A 22,008-nucleotide genomic window follows, 5' to 3' on the forward strand; every position below is an offset into this window, starting at 1 on the left:
CAGGCTTTCACGGCAAGTCAGCACCAAGTGACTTCAGGACATTGGGCTCCAGGGGCCGAGCCTGGGTCTGTAGGACTTCAGGGAGGGCAGCCATGGCCCCCTGGGGAACCTGGCCCAGGACCTGCCCACCTGGCCGCAGGTCTGTCCCTGGCGCAGCCCTAGGCTCCTTGGGCTCTAAGCCTCCTCCTAGCAGTCCCTGTCCTTCTGATGATGTCCAGCACAGGGACAGGGGACCCCCTTGAGGGCTGAGAACCACAGCAACTTTGACAAAGAGTGCTGATGAAGCTCTGAGGGGAAACCTCTGAGCTGGCGCTGGGTAAACGTCACACTTGCAGGAAAGCAAAGGAACAACCGTTTCTGGAAGCCGCCTGATTTCATTCAGCCTTTGCACCAGCAAAATGCAAATGGTGGTTCTTGGAATATGTGCATTTTTTTTATTTGCAAGGCTTTTGTTAGGTAAGCTACCCCAGAAACTCCATGCTCATCTCCCTTTGGTGAAATTACTCTGATCATTACAATGGATTTCTTTATTGGATTTCAAAAGTGTGGCATCTGGGGAGAATAAAACAGAATGCCAGGAGCCCCTCTGGAGGACTGAGTCCTCCCGACCAGGCGACAGAGGTCAAGGTGGGAAGAGCTCAGTGGCAGAGACTGGGTGGCGTCTGCCTGCCGCACCTGCTGCACAGGCATCCCCCCCAGGGCGGGCTGTGACCACTCAGACGCCCAGTTCTCATCAGCAGTCGCTGGAGTGTGTGGCTGGGACAGGATGGCCTGGCAGCCAAGGGGTCAGGGAGGGGACAGCACTGCGAGAGGCTTCGCACTTTCTCTTCAGCGTCGGTCCTTTTGTTTTCCAGACAATCAATCACCTTCCAGAAATGTTAGGGCTGCAAGGTGCCTCCTCTGGGATTGGTCGCCCCTTGGCATACGGTCCAGCAGGGCAGCATGGGCCCAAGGGCAGGGCCAGCACCCAGGTCAGCAGGGTCCCGCACACTCCCTATTGTCACCCCTGCCCGCCTCCCCCCGCTGCCGGGACTCTGGTCGGTGTGCAGAAGTACACAAGACCGAGAATAGCAAAGGCAGGAAGCGCCAGCATTAGCCGGGCTCAAATGGTCAGCAGGTGCGCAGAGACCCGGGGGAGGCCCAGGTGGCCCAGGCTCTGGGACTGAGCCCAGGTCCCTGGGCTGCTTACCGGTTGAGCGTTTCCGTCCAGCGGCCATCACAGTGACCTTTCCAAGTCTGCTTGTTCACCTTTGAAGAGGGCAGCACGCGATTTTTGTGGTACATAAATGAAGTGTTTTTGAAGAGCACTTACAAGCCAGATGAGTATGCAAATACAAGATATTATTAAACTTTTGCAAATACTGGAGGGAGCCAGACTTGCTTAGGAGACCTTCCAAAGGTAATGCCTTATCAGGAGCTGCCAAGACAAGATTGTTCCAGGGCAGAAAACCCTCTAGCAAAGGGCCAGGACAAATACATCATCATCATTATTATTATCGCTATTATTATTATTATTATTATTATTAACTATTTTGAGGGAGGGGCTGCCACTATTTTGAGGGAGGGAGGATGTGTCTCAGTGTAAAACAAAGTCCCTGGTCTGCATGTTCTGATAAACGCCTGACCTTGGGGCGGGGTGCCTGCTACGGACGTTCAGTTCTCGGTCCCCTGTACCCTCAATACAGCTCCAGATCCTGAGGACGGCCATGGGCCCACTTCTGAGGAGCACTGGCGCCCTCTGGTGGGTATTGCTGAGCACGACAGTGCGGAAGTGCGACGTCAGGGAGGCCGCTAGGGGCGCTGCAGACTGGCCGGACTGGTGGGGCCAAGACGGGCGACTGGCCATTCGGACAGATACGAGGGGGCACCCCCAAAAACCAGGAGTTTTTTTTATGAATAATCGTGTCCTTTTACATGTTTAAACTTCAGTCACCTCCATTCGAGTTAAACTCCATTCGAAGTAGTACACCTATCGAGACGTTTTTTCCACTGCTCAAAGCAGTTTTTGGACTTGTCAATTTTGATGCCTTTTAGGGCTTCTGCCATTTCACCTGTTCCACTTCAACAAACTGTTCCCCTCTGAGAACTTGTTTCATCCTCAGAAAAACATCGCTCGGGGTGAGATCAGGTGAATAGGGAGGGTGGGACATGGGGGTCCTGCCGTTTTGGGTCAAAAACTGCTGAACACTCAGCGCGGCGTGGGCAGGTGTGCTCATAAACCACCCGTCATGAAATGGACAAACGCATTGAAAGAGTCTTCAAAAAAATTCACTGAACCCAAACGCAGCCTCTCACAACAGTGTCGGCTGATGCACTGAGACAGACGGGTTCCTAGAACACTCACCTAGCTGGGGAAGCCTAACTTCCAGGGGCCTGCCCTCCAGAAAATAATTTGTTTTGTGGAGGGAGTCCCCACTCTTACAAAAGACAGGTAGCTTTCTTTCTGCATGCTGTGTGCTCAGAATGGGGCTCAGAGGTTCTGTAAGTCTTACTGGTTCTGTCTGGATAATTTAAAACACGCGGCAATCCCTAATGGTTGAGACATGAGCTTCTGTTTGTTCCAGGAGTGGCAGAAGCATTTGCTAAAATTAAACTGGTTGCTCCTTCACACTCAAGTGTCTGTGGTTCTTCAAGTCCCCGAATGCTTTGAGACAGAATTTGGAAGGAGCAGGTGGGAGGGAAGGAAGGGCACAGATGGTCAGGATGTGCCATTCCCGCTGCTGACCCTCCCCTCCCCTCTCATGCCCTGCCCCCTCCTGGGTGTCCAGAAGGGAACCAGTGGAGGGGGGTGCCTGCAAGGTGGTCACAGGGAGGATCTGGCTGCACGTCCCTCCTGCAGGACAGGTGACTACAGAGGGACAGGCTGAGGGAAGGCACTTACTGCAGGCTGGACCTACTAGGTGCAGCTGGGGGAGGGTCTCTTGAGGGGAAGACCCCGAGTTTGGCAGGCCTGGCCTGTCTCGGAACCAAGGAGGCTGCTGACACTCACAGAGTTCTTCCTGGTCATCTGCTCACTTGGCTCCCCCGGCAACAAAGGGGTGACTTTCTTAGACAACTTTCTGGGGGTCAGTGCAGGAATGGGTCCTGTGCAAGGAAGAGCCTCATCTGGGAACCGGTCCCCGCCGACCCTCCCTCCCTCCCTCCCTCCCTCCGCCCTTCACTGAGCCTCACAAAGAGCTCTGTCCCCCTTTTCTCACACAATAGACCTTGATGGCTGGGAAAACAGAACCAGAGCCCTACTCCGTGGCATCCAAAAATCCGTTATCTCTGCTTGGACGAAGGCCATCCCTTCTAGCTGCAAACAAGGCAGCTGACTGCCAAGTTCAGCCAGATTGAAATGCCTACTAAGCTACCCTAGTAATAATTTAAAAGCTCTCATTTATTGTCTACCATATACCAGGCACTTGACATTTGATATTTCTAATCCTCACAACAGTCCTGCAAGTTAGGTGTTCTTTTCTTTATTTTCTGCATGAGCAAACAGAGAATCAGAGAGGTCAGTGACCGGCCAAAGCTGCACAGCTGACAGATAGCAATCTAAACAGGCAGGTTAGGCTGCAGTAATACATAACCCCTCCCTCCAGTGGATTGTGTTAACACAGTAACGGTTTATTTCTTATAAACATTTCAAGTCCATCACTTTCCTCTGCGCTGTCCTTGCTCTGAGGCCTGGACTGAAGGAGCTCCGGGGCAGGGCGTTCTGAGGTGCAGGGTCAGAGGCCAAAGAGCTCTGAAGGTGCGGGCCAGCAGCTGCGCAGGTGATGCAGCCCCACTGACCACGAGGGGGCGCCCAGGAGCAATTCCACACCTGCTCAGGGTCTGAGGCTGGAAATGCTGGGCGTCAGCATTGAAGACAGGGACCTGGGTGCCGGGGCCTCCTCTCCCTGACCTGGGTCCCACTCACTTTGCTTTGCTTTCTCCTTCCTCGCTCTCTTCCCTCCCTCCCTCCCGGGTCTCCCTGACCCCCTCTGCGTTATAAAACCGACGTTATCATCATGGCTCATGGGTTAGCCAAGACAGAAACACAAGTTCTCGGGGTATGTTCAAGTCTTTCCAAATTTTAATCAGTAAAAGTGAAAGTGGTTGAAAGCACACTTGGTAAGATCGTCACCGACTGAAAACTAACAGAAGACTAGGTCTGCTTGACCAAATTTACAAAAGGTGATTAGAAAACAGTAGCCACAAATCTCACGACTGCAGGTGCTCTAACTGTATAGAATATGGGACCAGAGGCTGACGTGGAACCAGCTTTATGATGTAAAATTTAACTGGAAAAGAATCATCAGTGAAAATAATTCCCAGAATAAAAAGTGGGAAAAGTCGGAAACTTTTAAATTGCGCAATAGGGAAAATGCATGAAGTTAGATGGGGTGAAAGGAGCTGGTGCTGGAAAAGTCCCCGACGTTTTTTGCTGGGTGAGGATGCCTCAGTGCGTCCGTCTCCCGTGGACTCCCTGTCCCTGTCAACGACCCCTGCTGGTTTGCAGCGCCCGGTGGCTTCTGGACGTCGGGACCCCCCAAAACGTACTCCCCTGTGGAACAACCCCCGTTCCAAGTGCTGAACTGGAAACTCCGCCTCTGCACACACTGGCCTTTCCACTCCGTCCGGTCTCCATTGCGTCCGCTCTGCAGATCGCCGTCCTTCCCGCTGTAAATGTTCCGGCTCCAGCTCCCTTCCCGGCCCACAAGCTCCCCCAGCGCAGCTTTGAACCCTCTCTCCTGTTCTCCTGCTCCCTTCGGGCTACGGGGGGGGGGGGGAGAAAGTCGCTGGTCCCTCGGAGCTGGGCCCCTCCCACCCAGGGGCTGAGGCAAAGACTCAGAACAGCGAGGCAAAGACTATCTGACGTTCTGGTTTATTTCTGAGCCCTGTCCTACAGAGCCACAGGCTTGCTGCACAAACCCCATGTATTGGAGGTGACAATTTGGCCACACCTTTTGCCATGGCAAAGGTCTCACCAGATTGCCAGCGTGAGGTGATCCTTTCCTGCCACCTGCTACATCCATGCCATACTTTTAGGTACCAACTTCTAAGTAACATAAGATGGAGGTTTTTGTGGGTGTAAGAGACCCCAAAGAACAATGAATGACTTACAGAGAAGTCACCCATAGCTCGTGGCTGGCATGCCGGCTCTGCTTTAAGAGGTTGTCTAGGGACCCCTCTTTCTGGTGGCTCCACCCTCCCTCGGGTGCTGCTCCCCCTGAAGATGACTGTCCTCGGTGTCAGGGCCCCACGCAGTAGGAAAGAGGGCGCAACCCGGCAAACTCTCTGCTCCCTTGGAAGGCCTGCACTGCTCCTCGCGTCTCGTTGGCCAGGAGCTGTCCTGTGACCACACACCAACCAAAGGAGGCGGAAGGAGCAAGAAGGTGGATGTTTTTGGACAACTTTAGTCTCTGCCCCCGCGTGCACGATCGACCAGCTCCCAGCCCCCAGATCAGGGCAGGGCACTCGGGCTGCCACGCCAGCCCTCCCGCCCACGGTCACTACCGCGATGATCCTGCCTCTGGCAGTGAAGTGCTTGAAATCAGCTTCTTCCATCCCGGCCTCTTTGCTTCTCTATTAAGAGCCAGGATCTCACTTAAGCTGCTTCCACTCGCATCACTGGTTCCTGGAATCAGGCTTAGACTGATCATCGGAGATGCCGCCGGCCTCCCCGCCCATGTGTCTGGTCTCCGGGCCCCCTGGAGGAGGGCGTTATCGGAGTGCGGGCAGCTCACACAAGACATCTCCTCCACAGCGTCTCTGCCTGACAAAATGTTTGGATTCCGCCCCCCACCCCCCGCCCATTATTCACCGGAACTTCACTTTGCAAGAGTCACAGTCGAGTCCCGACAACTGCCCTGACAGTGAGGCCCACGCACCTGGGTCCGACCCGCACGCCGCCCCCTGCTGTCCGGTGAGCGCACTGCCGTGTGCCCCCCACCCCCGCGGGAGCGGAGGACCCTCCCCCCTCATCCCCCAGCCGCTGGGAGTGGCGGTGGCCCCATCCGGGCTGCTCCGGGGAAGACCGCTGCGCTGCCCTGGGCCACGCCCTTCCTGGAGCAGCCACATCCAGTGATTGGCCAAACGATGACTGGGCTGCGAAGGCCTGGCCCCCCGGCCCAGCTTGAATGGCTCATTGTGGTCGTCCAGCTCGGGAGCTCGCGGTGCGGCCCCCGGAAGCCTCTGTCCGGTTCTGCTTTTCCTTCTGCTCCACAGGCCTGGGCCGCAGGGCGCGTCCCCCCGAAGGCTCTGCAGGGCCATCTGCAGCTCGCAGTCCCTTCTCTGGGATTCCTTGGATAACGACAGAACTACAGTAATTATGCCCTCTGCCCCCTCTCTCCGGCCTCCAGGCCACGCTGGCACCTGACTGTATTGTAGTTAGAGACCCACAGGCCGTGAGCAGCGGAGGTGGTGGTCGCAGGGGTCGCAGGGGAGAGTCGTGAGCGCAGGCGGCTTCTTCTGCACGGGAAGGTGCCGTGGGAGTTTCGGGGTCTCCGCAGTCTCAGCGGGCTCGTGTGCGGGTGTCCAGCAAATGTTGATCTGAACCGGACGGCCTCACACCTACTTACCTTTTATCCCCCAGACCGCCTGTCTTGGTGTTTTTCTGAGACCACTAGACCTGGGAAGGAAGAAATGGAGCTTTGTGACTTCTTCACTAGGGGAGGAAGAGAGGAGTCCTAGAGGGGCTGGAAATAACTCGTTGGAAAAAGGGCTACTTACATGGAAGTGTGATCATGAATTTTGATTTGGAAAGTTGCGTTTCAGGCTAATCATAGCCTAGTGGGAATAACCATCTGGGAACCAGAGATAGGATATGGTTTCATAAAAATAGGTCAGGGCCGGAGACTGTGCGTCATCTGTTTGGGGGTGATATGGAAAGTCAGCTCTAGAAGAGCTCTTGGCCGGCGAGAGCTCTCTGCAGTGTGGGGGGAACTGGGGCCTGGTGGGCCGGCCGCTGATCGGATGAACGGGTGCGTTCTGGTCTGTCCGTAAGTCTTCCCGTTACCTGGGCAGAGGTAGCTTGCGAGTTGCATACGAGCCTCCTGAAGAGAGCGTCTCACGCACAGCAGTGACTGGCGGTGGGCACCCCGCTGCTGTGGTGGGTTCTGGGGCCCTCCCAAGTCATCGCCTGGGCCCCTGCTGGTCCGGAGCATTCACGGAGGCGCCTGCGATCACAGGGTATGGTGTCTCCATGCCTCAGTGTCCCCATGCCGTGTGGATTTATTTCTAATGACTCTAATGACCTTATATATGCAGGATGGAGACATCCAAGAGGGCGGAACACAATCTAAGACTAGCAATAGTTTCCTTCAACAATGGAACCAGAGCGATTTAATTAAAGCAAACCCTCCCAAACATTTGATTAACATGAATGTTTAGGGGAACCCCTGTGAACCCATTTGTGTCACACCTTAAAGGCCTATAGTGCCAGCTGCTTCCCACGACAGGAACAGAGATGCTCTGAAAAGTTCAAACAAAGACGAACCACAGTTGACCCTGAACTTGATTTCCTTGGAGTGCCATGAAATTCTCCCCTGAATCAACATGAGCAGAGTAGCTTGTTAAAGCTGTGACAATTGTGTTCACAGTTAGATCTTTGAGAAGAAAAGTTCGTCTGTCAACCCTGCTTTATTAGTCATGAAATGATTTTCTTTTCATTCATTATTGAAAGCCTCACGCTTAATGAAGTCAAAGCCATAAAAATGTTAGAAATGGGGAAAGCTGCTTTTTGTGATTCAAGAGGGACACTCTCAGAGCTGAGGGTGGGAAGCAGAGAGAAGCACACAGCTCGTCTCTGGGGAGTGAGTTTGCATCAGGGGTCAGGGGTCAGGGGTCAGGGGTCAGGTGAGGGGCTGGCCAGCCTCTCAGTCACGCCTCTCCTTTCTAGAAGAAAGAATCATTTTGGTTCATGCCACCTTTCTAATTTGTTTCAGCTTAGCACTGAGACTGGAGAACAAGAGAGAGATCGACATGCAAAGAAATGTTAAAAAGTTAGAGTTCTAATGGTGCTATTATACTTTACTTTTAAGAGAGAGGAAAATATCAAGTAAAACAGACATGAAGACAAAAAGTATTATCAGAGATAAAGGAGGGATATTTTGTAATGATAAGATCAACTCACCAGGAAGACTTCACAATCATAAGTGTTTATATAGCTGACAACAGAGCTTCTGAATACATGAAGCATAAACCCCTCTCTAAACAACTGGTAGAACGACAGACAAAGAAATCAGCGAAGACATATCTGAAGAACGCTTTCAATCACCTTCACCTAACTGGTGTTGTAGAACACTGCCTTCCCATTGCAGACCGCACATTCTTTTCAAATGTGCGTGGTACGTTCACCAAGACAGATCAGATGCTAGGCCATAGAACAAGTCTCAGTGAGTGTCACAGTATTGAAATCATATAGAGTATGTTCTTTGACCACCTGTAATTATACTAGAAATCAGCAAAAATGCAATACCTCGGACAACTCAAAATATTTAAAATTAAACCACATGTTTCAAAAAAAAACTATGTCTTACTGCAGAAATTAAGAGTGGGGTTAGAAAATAATTTTTTAAATAATTTATTTATTTATTTTTAGAGAGGGGGAAGGGAGGGAGAAAGAGAGGGGGAAAAACATTGATGTGTGAGAGATACATTGATCAGTTGCCTCTCACATGCACCCAACTGAGGACCTGGCCTGCCACCCAGGCATGTGCTCTGACTGGGAATTGAACTGGCTACCTTCCAGTTTGCAGCTGGTGCTCAATCCACTAAGCTACAACAGCCAGGGCAAAGTTAGATAATATTTAGGGTGAAATGATAATGAAAACCACATATCAGGATTTGTGGGGTGCAGCTAAAGCAGTTTTTAGAGGAAAATTTATAGCTTTACATGGTTATATTAGCATAAACAGTCTAAACACAGTAATACGTGTATTTCTGTCCATGTTAACTTATTTAGTAAATTAATATTGAGTACCTGGTTGTGGGTTGGATGGTCCTGAGCAGAACAGACGTGGTTCCTGCCCTTTAGCTGGTTGCAGTCTAGTGAGAGAGACACATGAGGGAGAAGCAAGCACAGGCACATATAACATCAAAATGATGATAAATGCTCTGAAGGGAAAAGTTGTGTGTTATGTGGGTCGATGACTTCTTTTGCGTAGAGATATAAGACAAAGCCTCTTTGAGAAAGTGTCATTTAAGCTCAGTGGGACTTGAGTTAAGAGATAGTCAAGCATTGAGTGAGGGGAATGTTCAAGGTAGAGGAGCTGTGTATGGAGTAGGCAGCTGGATGTAGGGGTCAGGGTCTCAGAGGCTCAGAGGAATGTCCATTGCAAGTATAGCTGAGGATTATGTAAAATATTGATCTATTTTCTGTGCATCTCCCCACCCCTCTGCTCTGGGTTCCCTAGAGGGCAGCTTCTCTTCCTCCAGCCCATCTCAAGGAGAAGCTAAGATGCACAGATGCAGTAGGGCTACGGGCCAGGAAACAAGCCTGGTGCTTGCAGAATGAGGTCCTCTGCTCTCAAAGACTCAGTAAGACCAGTGTAGGGGGAAGAGTGAGCAGACGGTGAGAAGTCCATTTGGAAGAGAGAGAAAGCAGTGGAGGGACCAAGGGTCTTTGTCAAAGGGAGGAAGCTTGGTTTATAAGAACCAGGGAGTGAAAACACAGAGCTGTCTGGAGTGTGAGCCCCCCGCCACTTCAGGGGACCACCAATAATCCACAGTAAAGGAATCTTGTAAACCCTGTGAACAGTGGGTGGGGGGGCTGGGCAGAATCCCAATGCTTGGACAGCGGTCCTCAAACCTTTTGTCTCCAGACCCCTTTACACTCGTAAGAAGTATTAAGAATCCAAAAGAGCTTTTCTTTATGAATTATATGTATATCAGGGTTACAAGGTAAAATACAGAACACCTAGTTACATTTAAATTTCAGATAAATAATTTTTTAGTATAAGTATGTCCCATGCAATATTTGTAATTCTATTTGCTAATCCTGGCAACCCCAATCTAGAGCTATTTACTGAGTCAGAAATTAAAGCTGAGGCTCTGGCTGGTGTGGCTAAGTTGGTTGGAGCATCATCCCACAAACTGAAAGGTCACTGGTTCGATTCCCAGTCAGGGCGCATGCCTGGGCTGCGGGCCAGGTCCCCAGTAGAGGTGTGTGAGAAGCAACCAATCCATGTACCTTTTGCACATCATGTTTCTCTCTCTCTCTTCCTCCCTCCCTTCCTCTCTCTCTAAAAGTAAATCAAATCTTTAAAATAAAATTAATAAGCATGTCCTTGGGTGAGGATAAAAAATAAAACTTAGAAATGTAAAAAGTTATTTATGTATTTGTTTAAAGTAACAATAGTAAGTCCATTACATGTCAAGGTAAATAACATTTTAATTAAAAAGTTCACTTTCCCTAAACTAAAAGTCCCTAGGAAGAACAGCCATACTTTTACATTTTCGCAAATCTCTTTGATGTCTAACTTGATAAAAGATGATGGGACATCTCTTCTGCACTCAATCTATTGTGATATGTTTTGGTTGAAATATGTGAAGGAGAATCACCTTTGCTCAGAAAAAGGAGGAGATAATTAGGGTATTCTTCTTTGATCCAATACTGACGCCAGCTGAGAGGTGCTATGTGAGAGAGTCTTTGCCGTGTGGAATCTGAATTTAAATCGGTGAACTTTTGTATCTACCCAGTTACATTAAAAGCAAGTGCTCTTTATTTGCCACTTCGAATAGACCTTCTGCTCATTTGTAATATTAAAACATCATGCATTAGCCATTTGGAAAATATTTGTTCACTGAATTATGCAGTTTTCCACTCATTAGCACATTTCATTTTACAGTATCCAAAAAATCATATCCATTAACGTGACAACCAAATTCATTAGAAAAGTCCTAAGTACCAGGAAGCTCTCAAATTCAAGGTGGAGGACATAAATTTTCCAAGGTTGTCATTTGTCACTGGCTACAAATATAGTTTTTATCTAGAGAATGTGCTCTTGGGATACCTCCCCCTGAAAATAGAATAGAATTTTAAAAGAAAGTGCATGGAAGGGTCGAGGTTTGATGAAGTCAGTAATTCTTACTCTTTCAGAAAGGATACTGTCACGTGGAACTGGCTGTGTGTTCCTGCGAGGGTGTGGCGGTGGGGGACGCAGTCCTCCTGTCACCGCTGGGTGCCCCAGCCTCCATGCCTGCTCCGTCACCAGCTGTCCCCTCGCCGTGGCTTTTGTATCGTCCGTGAAAATGCCAATGCTGCGAAAAAGACAAATAATGTTCCAGTAATTTTATTATGAGAATAATTTTGACCTTACAGACCTCCTGAAAGCCCCTCGGCAGCTTCCAGGTGTCTGGGGACGACACCTCGGAGCCACCAGAAAGCCTTGGCCGCTGACCACGCCTCGGGGCGGGAGGTGGGAACCCAGCCGGCTGGGACAGTTCCTCTGAGTTAAGCCAGGGGGACACACGCGCATCAGAACAGAAACCTGTTCCGGCTCACTGAGGCTGAAATGGGATTTAGTGACCATATATTGGGGCGCTCACAGAGGCACTCAAAGGCCGGGTTTTATAAATTGGGCAGCAAGAATCAAATGGAGACCCTGCGTCCAAGACCTGGGCCAGTGCCTCCCCAGCCTGCGGGTGAGGGCAGCTGCTGCTGAGCCCAGGGCGTTGCTTTGTCTCGCTGATAGGCCGGCCCTGGCCCCCGAGGCTGCTGCCACAGCTGCCCCTTCTCACCTCTGGCACCTGGAGAGATTTCCTCCAAGTCCCTGAACGAACTCCCGAGTGGCTGACCCTGGGTCCCTTGTCCTCGTGCTGGCTGCTCGGTGAGCTGGGGAAGCTACATGCATGGTTCCCACTCCTGTGGTGAGTGCTTCCCTGCTTCCTGCGAAGACTTCTAAGGAGGGGAATTCTCCGTGACTAGAGAAGAGGTTTGGATGCTAAGTAGCCAAAAAATGACAACTGCCAGAGCCCATTTTAGCCAGAGCTGGACATTCGGTAGTAACCAGTCGGGTGCTGGTTTTAGGACAGAAGGAATCCCCAAGGAAGAAGAATTCACTGAGTGAGATGGGGAGGGTCTGGGGAGGGGCCTGGGGAGGGGCCTGGAGCCCTCCCGCTGCACTGGGAAAGGCTGAGTGATGCAAAGGCAGACCCTGCAAAGACCTGAGATGGGACAGGAGGGGAGCACAGAGCTGTGTTTCAGAAACCCAGACGGAAGGGCACTTTGAGACTGACGGAGCGTTAGGGCGTTGCATCCCACCCAGAGGCCCAGGGAGCCGAGGCCTGAGACATGTCCGTCAAAGAACATTAAGATGTCTGTGCATCTGCTCCTTCCCCACGCCTCCCTTCTCTAGCCCACTGGAATGTGAATCACTGTTACCCCTCAAAACAACCGGGGAGCCGGGACGTCACTTATTTCACAGATGTCGTTATTCTAGAAAGGGGCACGTGGGCACCTTCTGGCATCACTGGCATTGCTGGCATCGCTCCAAGTGCTAAGCCGGCCGGTGCAGCCGGGGCCCCTGCGGAGTCTGTTATGGACAGGAAGCCGCGCAGGCAGCACCGGGGAGCTCAGAAAGATCGCTCTGCCTTAACAAGTTTTGCACATAGTGGTAATCTGTTTGGCAACACTGGAGACCAAGCTCTGTGTTAAGAATCGGGGATAATATATTCCTACCTTTTTCGACAGCATGGATGGAACTGGAGAGCATTATACTAAGGGAAATAAGCCAGTTGGTGAAAGACAAATGCCATATGATCTCACTTGTAAGAGGAATCTAATGAACAAAATAATGAGCAAAATAGAACCAGAGACATAGAAGCATGGAACAGACTGACAGCTAGCTGTAAGGGGGGAGTGGGGAGGGGGAACTAGTTGAAAAATGGTGAAAGGATTAGTCAAAGAATGTACGTGAAGGACCCGTGGGCAGGGACAAAGATGTGGAGGTCGAATATGGAAGTGAGGGGCGGGCTGGGTGGAGGGGGGCAAAGGGGGAAAACTGGGACAACTGTAATAGCAGAAACAATGAAATATTTGTAAAAGATAAAAAATAATCTATGAGACAGAACACAGATATAAAAGCACATACAAAGCAAAATTTTAAAAAGGCACAAATGACTACAGTCCTACCTCCCCCCAACCCCCGGAGCTTGTCCTCATTCTCCAGTTGTGTTTTGCAGGGCCCCTGGGCCTCTGCATGGGTCGCAGCCTGCCGCACCCGCCCTCCCCACCCACGGGGACCTGCCGAAGGCCTAGCCACCTTTCACTCACAAGGCTCTGACTCACAAGTCTGCTTAGGAGTCTTTCTGTGTGCCCTGTGACATTTTGACTTCTCTCTCTTACCATGGTGTGCCTGGTTACTGATTTTCCTGAGTGCGGAGTCTTAGATCCGCCAGTCCCACTTCGGGGTATTGACACAAAGAAAACCAAAACGTTAATTCAAAAAGACACATGCACCCCTATGTTCATCACAGCATTACTAGTAATAGCCAAGATATGGAAGAAACCTAGGTGGTCGTCAATTAATAAATGGATAAAGAAGATGGGATGTGTATGATGAAGTCTGTCTGGAAAATGTCCAACCATTGTTAATATAATGAGAACAGTGTGCGCGACATTGATGCAACCTGGAGAGTGGGCTGGAACGCACATGCGCAAACAATGGCGACTTCCCTGTACCCGTCAGTGGGGGCTGTATGTGCCACTGAGTGAGCATGTGTACTGTGTGTCCGTCACATTCAAAGTGACTGAGTGAGTAGGATCTACATCAAATTTTGCTTTAAGCGTGAACATTTCCTCCATGGAAACGATTCAGATAATTCAGGAGGCTGCAGCTGTGGGCAACTGGTGATTGGCAGCTCCATCACAACCTGCCCGCTCATGTGTCACGTCTGGTGCAGAGTTTTTTGGCAAAACATCAAATCACCCAGGTAACTCAGTCCCCCTACAGCCCAGATTTGGTGCACTGTGACTCCGGTTTTTCCGAAAACTAAAATCACCTTTGAGAGGGAAGAGATTTCAGACCATCGATGAGATTCAGGAAAATACGACAGTTGGTGGCAATTGGGAGAAATGTGTGAGGTCCCAACGTATCTACTTTGAAGGGGACTGAGGCATCATTGTCCTATGTACTGTGTTTCATGTGTCTTGTATCTTCTTCAATAAATGTCTCTATTTTTTTATAATACATGGATGGATACTTTCTAGACAGACCGTATATAGATGTGATATACATACATACATATACATATACACACATATATATGCACACACAATGGAATATTGAGCAACAGTAAAAAAGAATAAAATCTTGCCACTTGCAACAATATAAATGAACCTTGAAAGCATATGCTAAGAGAAATAAATCAGAGAAAGACAAATACCCTATGAGTTCACTCATAAGAACAATCTAAAAAAAAAAAACCATGAATAGGTAACAAAAAAACAGGAGCCGACCCATGGATAGAACAGGCTGACGGGTTGCCGAAGGGGAGGGGTGGAGGGAGGTGGGAATAAAGTTAAGAAAGAGGAAATAACGCAAGGCCTAGGTGTACGACTTGTTTCTTGTTTACCACGTGGGTCTCGCTCACAATCACTTCCCCGGCTCCTGGCAAGTAGTAGGTGCTCTATAAATATTTAAATGACTCCACGATGGATGAATAAATCAAGGGCCTGGCGCTCCTGCAGCCTGAGCTGCGTGGGAGCCAGAGGGGCTCACAGTGGGCGGAGCGCTGCGCAGGCTCCTGGAGTCAAAAGGACCCAGACGAGCCCTGGCCCTGGCGCTTCATTGAACAGGCAATGCCAGTCTGAGTGGGGGCGGGGAAGGGCTTGCGTTGCGGGAGGCGGCTATTTATTTTGAGCAGTAGCTTGGAGTTTTCTAAGTATGAGAGATGCGGCTAGGAAGGCATGCTGTCCCCAAGCCCTCGCGTGGGGAGCTGTGGCAAATGTAGGGGCCCACCAAGCGCGATGCTCCCAGCCATCATGCCCGCGCCCGGTGCAGCTCTGCCTGGCAGATGTGGCGACTGGAGTGGGGCGCAGGCGCCTTACAAGAGGCGCCCAGCTCCGCTGGCTGAAGGGCTCTGCGATGTGGGGGACTCAGCCAAGCCTTGGCCCCGCGTCAGGAGTGCCATCTGCACCCCGAGAGCCTCGGTTCTGAGTTGCCTCGCAGCCAATTCAGGCAGATTGACACAGGCTTAGCAAATAGCTTTTCCAGAAGGTTTGTAAATTTCCAATCTGCTCTGCTACGTTTTCCCCTACAACTGCCACCGACCAAATGTTAATTTGGACCAAGACTGGCGGCTGATCAGCAAATGCATGGACTCATCACGGAATTGGAAAAGAGCCTCTGAACGGACTGTTCCTAGAATATATGCATGTACATGCATTATATATACGTGGTTGTCAAATATTTACCAGTGAGTGGGTCTTTGCACACAGATGTATTCCTCAGACATTGCATGGAAAGAGAATTTTTGTCATTTTCATTCTAATTTTTAGTACAAAATCAATGCACTCCTTAATGTTATTTTAAAGACTTCTGCGATGAGTTTTCCTTTTGCCAAAGTAGAATAATGGTCCTTAATCCTTCTGTCACGTAAACTGTACATAATGTACGTATGTTTACATCTGTGTGTTTGTATCTTTTGTGTACCTGTGTTGAGGATCACTTTGGGAAAATGTTGGTTCCAGACTAGCTGCAAGATTTTCATGCTTAATTGAACGGACAGGGGAAAGGCCGAGTTGCCTACACAGCATAATTGGCACCAAGATTTCCTCTGCATCGCCGCCCACACAACGTCATCCACGCAACAGCAGACACAAACCAGAACCATGCAGCACGCCGGACGACTACCTCGCACCTCGGAGCTGCAGTTCAGATACAGCTTTTCGACATCTTAATAACTATGGAGGGGCAGCATTTACTAATGGGAGAACTGGGCTCAGAAAGACAAGTCTACTATGTACAATAGACATTATTTGGGATGAATGGAGTGTCCCCGATTCCTCTTCTGTATGATGGCAGTTCCTCTCCACATGTTCACATTCATTAACAGGCAACTTTTGCTATGATTAGTTTTTCAAACGACCTTGGGAGTAACTTGGGTAACCAGAGCAGGAATACTTTATAAAGTAATTAACTAAATATCCAAATTTACATGATTATGTGGGGGCAGGGAGACCAGTTAATTCGGGCTCCAGGGACCGTAGGAGCATCCTTACAGTTGTGAGCAGAGGGAACAGTGAGCATACTTTGAAATTCTTAGAGGTGTTTGTGCAAGTGAGTATTTCTTTCTCTAGGACTACCCTCCGCATTGGCGCTCTGGGTGGCCCCATGGAAGTGCCCCTAAGGGTAGAATTCCCTTTAACTGTAGGAGGGTCCCCTTGCTCAGTCGCTCAGGTAGGGGCTGCGTCTAACCTGACATCCTCAGCACCTAGTGCAGGGCAGGGCATGGGGCGGGCTGCTCGTTGGATAAATGAACGGAAGACAATGTGAAGATATGTTAAGCTGGTGTAGGTGATGGCAATGCAACACAATACTCTCTGGGAGGGAGAGGCCATGGGCCTGCAAATTCTATTCGGTCAGCTCACAGGACATGGCCCTGCTCTGTAACTGGCATTTTTCATACCCCTGACAGCAGAGAGGAATCAGGGCATTGGACTCTGGCAGGATCGATGGTTAATTTTCTTGGCCCGACAGGCAAACTTCCGGAAAGGGTTTTTCCTTTTCACTCTTGAGTTGCTAAATGGGAAGGTGTGACTCTCGGGTGACTGCCCTTCCTGGTTGCCTGGAGGAAGCAGTGGGAAGTAGGTAAAAAGGTAGCTCACCCACAACCTAGAGGGATGTAGAACTGGTTGTGGACAGTGATGGAACCTGGACATGTCCCCTGAGCCTTGAATGCAGGTGCTCTTAAAGGCATCATGCTTCAGGAGGAGCAGGTGAGATGGCCCCCAAATCTTTCGATGACGTTTTTTTTTAACTAAGTTTCTGTCACTTGCAATCAATAAGCTCTGGATAATTAATTTGCTTTCACTGATTGTTAAGTAATGAACATACACTACTTTTTATAAAATAAGAACAAAAAGAGATACAAAAGTGAACACACACATACCCCCAGACCCACACTGAGATCAAGGGCTCCATTTCTCTGATTTCCGAGACAAGCCAAGCGAGTTCAGGGGTCATCCTCTCCTGGCTTCATTACCCCGCTGGGTACAATCCAGTCTGGGGATTGGGCAGGAATCCGGTCACTGCTGAAGGCCACTGTCCCTTTGTAAAGAGAGAGGGGTCAATCTTCAGTAAGGTTGAAATTGAACAAAGTCAGAGAAAAATAGGCTAAGAAACTGACATATACCATCAATCTTTTACCATTGAATGGGAACAGCACATTCAAGACAGAGCTCATCTTTTAATCTTTTTAAAATATATATATTATTAATTATGCTAATACAGTTATCCCATTCCCCCCCTTTGTTCCCCTCCACCCTGTACACCCCCTCCCACCCACATTCCCCCACCTTAGTTCATGTCCATGGGTTGTACATATAAATTCTTTGGCTTCTACATTTCCTATACTGTTCTTAACCTACCCCTGTTTATATTCTATCTACCATTTATGCTACTTATTCCCTGTATCTTTTCCCCCCATTCTCCCACTCCCCTCCCCTTCTGATAACCCTCCATGTGATCTCCATTTCTGTGATTCTGTTTTTGTTCTATTGTTTGCTGAGTTTGTTTTTGTTTTCTTTTTAGGTTTGGTTGTTGATAGTTGTAAGTTTGTTGTCATTTTACTGTTTATATTTTTGATCATCTTTTTCTTAGACAAGTCCTTTTAACATTTAATATAATAAGGGCTTGGTGATGATGAATTAACTCCCTTAACTTGACCTTATCTGGGAAGCAGTTTATCTGCCCATTCTAAATGAAAACTTTGCTGGATAGAGTCATCTTGGCTGTAGGTCTTTGCCCTTCATGACTGTGAATATTTCTTTCCTGTAAGGAAAGCCCCTTCTTGCCTGCAAGGTTTCTTTTGAGAAATCAGCTGATAGTCTTATGGGAACTCCTCCGTAGGTAACTGTCTTCTTTCCTCTTGCTGTTTTTAAGATTCTCTCCTTATCTTTAATCTTGGCTAATGTAATTATGATGTGCCTTGGTGTGTGCTTCCTTGGATCCAATTTCTTGGGGACTCTCTGAGCTTCCTGGACTTCCTGAAAGTCTGTTTCCTTTGCCAGATTGGGGAAGTTCTCATTCATCATGTTTTCAAATACGTTTTCAGTTTCTTGCTCTTCCTCTTCTTCTTCTGGCACCCCTACGATTTGGATATTGGAATGTTTAAAGATGTCCCAGAGGTTCCTAAGCCTCCCCTCATTTTTCTGAATTCTTGTTTCTTCATTCTGTTTTGGTCGAGTGTGTATTTCTTCCTTCTGCTCAAACCATTGATTTGAGTCCCAGTTTCCTTCCCACCACTGTTGGCTCTCTTTACATTTTCCTTTATTTCACTTTTCATAGCCTTTATTTTTTCCTCTAATTTGCAACCATATTCAACCAGTTCTGTGAGCACTCTGATGACCAGTGTTTTGAACTCTGCATCTGATAGGTTGGCTATCTCTTCATTGCTTAGTTTTATTTTTTCTGGAGCTTTGCTCTGTTCTTCCATTTGGGCCATTTTTTTGTCTTGGTGCACCTGTTACATAGTAAAGAGTGGAGCCTTAGGTGTTCACAAGGGCGGGGCAACCCATGTGGCTTCTTTGTGATGCTGTATGTGGGGGAGGGGTCCAAGAGGGAACAAGGCCACATGCTCCGCTCTCTGTCAGTTTTTAGTCACTTCCCCTGCTCCCCACAAGCAAATTGGGCCCTTCTGGTGCTGATTCCCAGGTGGGTGGTTTTGTGTACATTCTAGGACCCCATGGGTCTCTCTGAGGAGCTCTCTGGTGAGGCTGGGAGTTTCTTTCACTGATGCCTCAAACCCCACAGATGTTTTCAGTCAGAGGTTTTTGAGGCTTTATTACCTCACGCTGGAACCCTGGGTTGTGTGGTCCCCAGTTGTTCCCCAGTTGTTCCTCCTGGCTTATCTGCGCATGACTGTGGGTTCCCCAGTTGCTCCTCCTGGCTTATCTGCGCATGACTGTGGGTTCCCCAGTTGTTCCCCAGTTGTTCCTCCTGGTTTATCTGCGCATGACTGTGGGTTCCCCAGTTGTTCCTCCTGGTTTATCTGCGCATGACTGTGGGATCGCCCAGTCTGCAAGCCACCGCCTTGCCTGGTCCACCAGCTGCCTCCATGCCACGACTCCTCCCCAGCTGGCTGCCCATCTCCACCCCTCCTACAGGTTTGGATGAATGTTTCTTCTTTAACTCCTCTGTCGTCAGACTTCATACAGCTCAATATTCTAGCAATTCTGGTTGGTTTTTGTTTTTAAACTTGTTGTCATCCTTCTTTTGGTTGTGTGAGGAGGCAGAGTGTATCTACCTACACCTTCATCTTGGTGGGAAGTCCCAGGACTCTGTCTTTTAATTTTCTGAATAGAGTCTTTTGAGGAGCAGAAGTTTTAAAGGTGATCAAGTCCAATTTTTAATTATTTTCTTTTATGGTTGGTGTTTTTAGACTCCTATCCAAGAATTTTTTTCTATTCCAAGATTGAGATTTTTCTCTTATGGTTGGTTGTCTTTAAACACTTCACTGTTTATTTTTACATTTAGGTCTATGGTCCATTTCAGGTTAATTTTTTTGTATGGGGTGTTGTAAGAGTTGAGGTCATTTTCCCTCCATATGGATATCTGTTAGTTCTAAAATCATTTGTTGAAAAAGATGTTCTTTCCCCATTGTATATTCTTGGCTTCTTTGTTATAAATTAATTGATTTTATATGCTTGGGTTTACTATTGGGCTTGGTATTCTGTTCCATTGACCTATGTGTCTATTTTTATGTCATTACCAAACTGTTTTGATTATTATAGCTTTGTAATATAGTTTGAAATCAGGATGTCTACTGCCTCCAGACTTGTTCTTTTTCCAGATTATTTGGGCAATTTTGGGTATTTTGTCATTCCACGCAAATTTTAAGGTTGTTCTGTCTCCGTGGAAGATGTCATTGGAATTTCGAGAGGAATTGAATTGAATCTGTAGATTGCTTTGGGTAAAATAGACATTTCAATAATATTAATTCTTCCAGTTCAGGAGCACAGTATACCCTTCCACTTTTTTTAAAAGGATTTTATTTATTTATTTTTAGAGAGACAAGAAGGGAGGGAGAAAGAGAGAGAAACATTAATGTGTGGTTGCCTCTTGCAAACCCTCTACTGGGGACCTGGCCCACAACCCAGGCATGTGACCTGACTGGGAATTGAACCGGTGACCCTTTGGTTCGCAGGCCAGCACTCAGTCCACTGAGTCACGCAGCCAGGTCCTTCTTCTTCTTTGTGTCTTCTCCACTTGCTTTCATCAATGCATTATCATTTTCAGTCCATAGGTCTTTCATCTTCTTGGTCAGATTTACTCTTTGGTATCTTATTCTTTTGATGCAAATAGAAATGAAATTATTTTATCTTTCTGTTAGTTTATTATTAATGTATAGAAACACAACACATTTTTGTATATTGATTTTATATCCTGCAATTTTACTGAATTTGTTTGTCAGTTCTAACAACTTTTTGGTGTAGTCTTTGGGTTTTTTTGTATATAAGATCATGTCACCTACAAAAAGTGACAGTTTTACTTCTTCCTTTCCAAGTTGGATGCCTTTTATTTCTTTTTCTTTACTAATTGGTCTGGCTAGGACTTCTAATACTATGTTGAATAAATGTGGCAAGAGTGGGCATCTTGGTATCTTAACCACTCTCATCACTTAGGAAATTTCAAGGGTTTTAGGAGGTCTGTGCTAAGAAAGGGAACGAAAGCCAAATATATTTCTTCTTTATTGTAAGTCATGATGTCACAGGTCATGAATTGATAAGTATGATTAACTCAACCCTTGTACCTAAGAACCAGAAGGGAACCCTAGTGCCCAAGAAACAGCCCCGGGGCCTCCCCCCAGGTGCAGGTTCTAACTCCATTCTCTGCAACCCACTTGTCCACTTACATTGAAGCAAATCATCCAGAGTTCACTAGAGAAGCCAGTGGTTCGGCTATGTTCTCAGGACACTAAGACTGGGTCAAACAAGTCAAATTTGGAGGCACTTTTTCGAGTCTTGGGCACACCCACCATCTCCAGGAAGGCCAGGCAATGTGAAGCATTTCTGAAATGATGTATGTTAGAAGGCTTTATTTTTATGTCAGTCTAGCATCTTGGGAATCACAGTTTGAGGACTGCTGTGCTAGATGAGGGCTAACTGACGCACAAAATGAGTGATAAGATTTTGGGTCACAGTGGAGGGACTTCCAAAATTCATCTGGCCCATCCTTGAGTTTCATTTATGATACAACTCAAGACACATAGACCAAACTAAGACCTTGGTTTTTTATTATGCAGGATTGCATTCTGTTTTGTGGTGATGTTTCTTACATGTTTAATAAGTTTATGGTAACTATTATTACCTGCACCTTATTAAGCCTAGTATCTGATCTGTAGAATTGTATTTTATGGTATATTAGTGACAAAAGTTTCTAATTTTTGATACAATAACTACAACCTGGTTAGCTTCTATGGCTAGAAGTCAGCCTGTTTTTATACAAATTTCCCAAGCTATAAGGTCTAACAGAGTTAAATATTTACTTCTGGGGATACTTTTTTGGGGTCACTTCTCTACTGATATTGATCCCAAAATCATATTTTAAAAGTTGACTCTGTTTTTCTTTATTTCTATCTTCTTGGGATAATCCTTAAGGAGAAAAAGACTTAAATGGAAATAGTCCTACCCATGCCCATAGCTCATTGCTATCTTAAGTTTGGGGGAAAAGAATAAATTATCGGGAAAATCTTATATGAGAACCATGAGGATTAATGGAGTTAATATACAGGGTCCAGCAGAGGCAGTGCCGGCTTGAGTGTGGTTTGTAGGGTAATAATGCAGGTGTAATAATTTATAGCTTTAATTTGAACATT

The 22,008-nt window shown here is 47.8% G+C and overlaps 1 long non-coding RNA gene across 1 annotated transcript; it reads right to left on the minus strand.

Annotated features, from left to right (window-relative positions):
• Positions 1-11,072: 11,072 nt before the first annotated feature.
• LOC119054528 (uncharacterized) lies at positions 11,073-21,151 on the minus strand. Its single transcript, XR_005083530.2, has 3 exons — positions 21,046-21,151; positions 17,083-17,240; positions 11,073-11,229 (listed from the first exon to the last, which is right to left on the minus strand). It is a non-coding gene; the product is annotated as an uncharacterized LOC119054528 (long non-coding RNA).
• Positions 21,152-22,008: the final 857 nt, after the last annotated feature.

This window comes from Artibeus jamaicensis, unplaced genomic scaffold (assembly GCF_021234435.1).
Source record: "Artibeus jamaicensis isolate MK-2021 breed Jamaican fruit bat unplaced genomic scaffold, CSHL_Jam_final scaffold_1689, whole genome shotgun sequence".
In the NCBI taxonomy this organism is placed as follows: Eukaryota; Metazoa; Chordata; class Mammalia; order Chiroptera; family Phyllostomidae; genus Artibeus; species Artibeus jamaicensis.